Source organism: Epinephelus fuscoguttatus, linkage group LG9 (assembly GCF_011397635.1).
Source record: "Epinephelus fuscoguttatus linkage group LG9, E.fuscoguttatus.final_Chr_v1".
Taxonomy (NCBI): domain Eukaryota; kingdom Metazoa; phylum Chordata; class Actinopteri; order Perciformes; family Serranidae; genus Epinephelus; species Epinephelus fuscoguttatus.
This window is the reverse complement of record NC_064760.1, coordinates 35,510,907-35,514,693: the sequence shown is the minus strand read 5'-3', so window position 1 is coordinate 35,514,693 and position 3,787 is coordinate 35,510,907. Positions and strand designations below refer to the sequence as shown.

At 43.1% G+C, this 3,787-nt stretch overlaps 1 non-coding gene across 1 annotated transcript; it reads left to right on the top strand.

Annotated features, from left to right (window-relative positions):
- The first annotated feature begins 2,919 nt into the window (after positions 1-2,919).
- On the top strand, positions 2,920-3,001 carry trnal-aag (transfer RNA leucine (anticodon AAG)). The gene has a single exon. It is a non-coding gene; the product is annotated as a tRNA-Leu (tRNA).
- The last annotated feature ends 786 nt before the right edge of the window (positions 3,002-3,787 follow it).

The window sequence follows — 3,787 nt, the reverse complement described above, 5'->3', positions numbered from 1 at the left end:
AATGACATCTGATCATTATGTCTCCAAAAATCATCAGTTGCCTCCTGCGAAATGCCGTGTACTGTGACACCTGCCATAGCGCCGGTCACTGAATGTTGATAGTTTGTAGAGTGAGTGGAGGAGGCATGGCTTAGTCATAGGTCAAGTGGGTGTGGGCGTCTCTCCAATGCATACCCCAGCTCATTTTGAAGTGTAGTGAATGTTGTGTGGATGGATAAAAGCAGATTCAAAACATTACATCACAAAATCCAGTAGAAATTTTATGTTTGTTCCTCCTTTTGCTGCTCAGTTTATCTAGTAGCTTAATGTCTGATATCAACCCAGTGAGAGATCATGTTAGTTGTTGCTAGATCTCGCTAATGTGTTGCTAAAGGAGAGACATGTCTCGATCAAAGTCAATTTTCTCCTCATCAGTCAGTCTGAAAAATACCATTTTAGTGTCAGGATGCTTAGAAGGGGCGGGGCTTGTGAAAAATGGGTCTAGTACTTACTTGAGTGACTATGAGGTGAAAGAATTGGGCATAATCTGTCCTCATGTTGACTTTTCCCATTGGAGTGAACAGAGTCAGGACTGCTGCTAGTCTCCTAAAGGGGCGGAGTAGTGGCGAAACCCATGTGACAGATACAGAGGAGAAAATCTGAAGTGAGCCATCTGGATTTATCAATGTTCTCTGCTCTCTCTCTCCCTCTCCCTCTCAAACACTCAGACACACGTTTGACAGAACCACAGGTCTCAGTTCTTGTCTCTGTTCTCGACCTGTGTCTTGGGCTCTCATCAGCTGTAGCTGGCTGACAGAGTCCCTGACAGGTTCAGATATTTAGGATGCTGAATATTTGGACTGTGCCTACATTGCATTGACGACTTCTCGCCTCACAATTTTGAACAGTTAGTGTTGAACAGTTAACTTTTTTTTTCAACCTTTATTTAATTACAGTAATCTTCTCTTTATGAATGCACCTGCCTGTTGGATACTGTAAACAGTCATTATTGCCCCACTGTTGCTGTTGGGCTCATTTAGGATTTAAACCAGGGATCTCTCACTCTCCAAGTAAGAATCATACCCCTCGACCAATGAGCCAATCCATTTTGACAAAAGCCTGCTTAGATCAATAGACAGGGTGAGCATTGCTTGGCAAAATAAATAAATACAAGGTCAAACTGAAAAGACTGTGCACAGTTGTTTTACTACACTGTTTTCACTCACTATCTAGTCACCATTGGCCCATTCCTGCTCTTGAGCTCATCTGGGATTTAAACCTTGTACTTCTCATGCCCTTAAGAGTGAAATACAGCAGGGCACTGTATTGGACAATTTATGAAACACACAGTTCTTCCACTTCTCTGTTTACACTCATTTAATAGCCACCTTTGTGCCATTCTTGCTCTCGGGCTCATGTGGGATTTGAACACACACCTAACAAGAATCAATGAACCGAGAAGAAGCTGCTTTGTCCTGTGGTGCCTTGACAAAAGCCTGCTTAGATCTGCAACAGACACACAATTTCCATTATTTGGCATGTGTCTTATGTGAGCATTGCTTAGCAAAGAAAAAAAAAAGTATTTTCAAAATTGCTCAATGTTTGCTGTAGTGCTACACAGTGTTATCCACAAGGGCAATTTCACTCATTATACAGTCACCATTGCCCCACTGCACCTCTACACCCTGAGCAAGAATCATACCCCTACCAACAAGCCAAGAAGAGGGCATGTTATTCATGCTCAATTCAAGCAATTTATCTGTGATCTGTGAGCCTATCAACATTGACATCTAGTTGAGATTCTCCCAATGTTACCAAAATGGAGGACAAACATTTTGACTATCTGTGTGCAATACTCAACATGAGTACTACACAGAGACAGACAATAAACAAGAGGGCTTGGACTTTAGTGAGCAAAGCTTCAGGCGACCTTATAAGTGCTGAGAAAATGTATGTGTAACTTGTATACACCATTTTGTTGAGTTGACACAAAAGAGAGTCCCTTACAGGTAGTGTGGCCGAGTGGTCTAAGGCGCTGGATTAAGGCTCCAGTCTCTCAGGAGGCATTGGTTCAAATCACACCACTGCCGTTTGACAATGTACTGACCTCAGCTGTTACCAAATAACAAGTGGGTGTTTGGGTGGCTCTATGCTGACACTACCAATTCCATCCATATTCACATTGCTATGGTTTAAGCAACTTTACCATGTTATCAGGTTTTATTGCCACAAGTGTCTCAAGTGGACACGTTCAAGATTATTGGATGGATTTGGGAAAATCACAATAAATGCATTACCGCAAGGTCCACTTTTCAGCCTATGCTGGTTAATCTTGGTTGCCAAAGGTGCCCACAACATTGAACCACAGGTTTTTAAATCCCTGGATTTGAAACATCGAGCAGAGTGGTGCAGCGGAAGCATGCTGGGCCCATAACCCAGAGGTCGATGGATCAAAACCATCCTCTGCTAATCCTAAATGCTCTGGATGAGGAGTATGTCCCCCGCAACGCACAATAAAACGAGGTGTGGACTTCCCTCTGTGTCACCAGTAATAAGGAAATACAGTGACATGGCCCATATGAAGATTACTGCTTGCGGTGTGAACTCTTGTGTCTAAGTATCAAATCTGAAGATTTACTTGTGGTTCCAAAGGTACCAAAGGTGTTTGGTGGAAGCGGGGCTTAAGTCTTGGGCTTTTCCAGGATTTGAGCTCTCGCACCTAATGTTCTTCTCCTGCACAGTTTCTCAGAAACTAAACAGTCACTTCTATAGCACTCTTGCTTTTGGGCTTGTCCAGGATTTGAACCCGGGACCTCTCACATCCTAAGTGAGAATGAAAGCCTGCTTAGATCTGCATAAAATGTCCAATATAGGGCATGTGTCACATGTGAATGAAAAAGAAAAAAAAAGCTGCAGACACAAGGGATGGGATTCCTTGCAGGTAGTGTGGCCGAGTGGTCTAAGGCGCTGGATTAAGGCTCCAGTCTCTCAGGAGGCGTGGGTTCAAATCCCACCACTGCCATTTGACAGTGTCTGATATCAGATAAAGTGACTTAGGTGGTAGCCTGAATTGCATGCAACTCTTATTGATGTATTTAAAGCAATTAGACATGTGGGAAGAAACCTCTGTTACCAAAAGACAAGCTGATGTGTGGCTGGCTCCGTGCTGACTCTACCAATTCCATCCACATTCACATTGCTGTGGTTTAAGATGACAAAGCACTCATTGTCACAACTATCTTTAGTGACATAAGCATTCATTGTACAATCTAAAAAGTCAATGTCTGATTCCTCTCACTCTGAAAACACTTGTCATTCAAGCAATGCTCTGTTGCTCTGAAGTCTGACTGGTTAAAGGTATTTAGATGGCAGCACTGGTTGCTGTTGAAGGAGCAGTAATCACTAGGACAGAGGGGAAGGTGGAGGAACAGAATATCATCAGGGAAGCACTTAAAACCTGTGGCTACCCCAACTGGACCTTTGCAAATACCTCAAAAAGACCCAGAGCAGACAGAGAGGAAAAGACACAAAAATGAAACAACATTGTCATTCCTTATGTCACAGGAGTATCTGAGAAACTCAGGAGAATCTTCAACAAACACCACATCCCTGTGCACTTCACACAAAGTAATACAGTGTGACAGCAGCTTGTCCACCCTAAGGACAAAACACCCAGGCATAAGCAGAGTGATGTAGTGTATGCAGATCAATGCAGTCAGGAATGCACAGATTTGTACATTAGTAGACAAAACAACCATTCCACAAATGCATGGAACAGCACAGGAGAGCCAGCTCGTCAGGTCAAGAC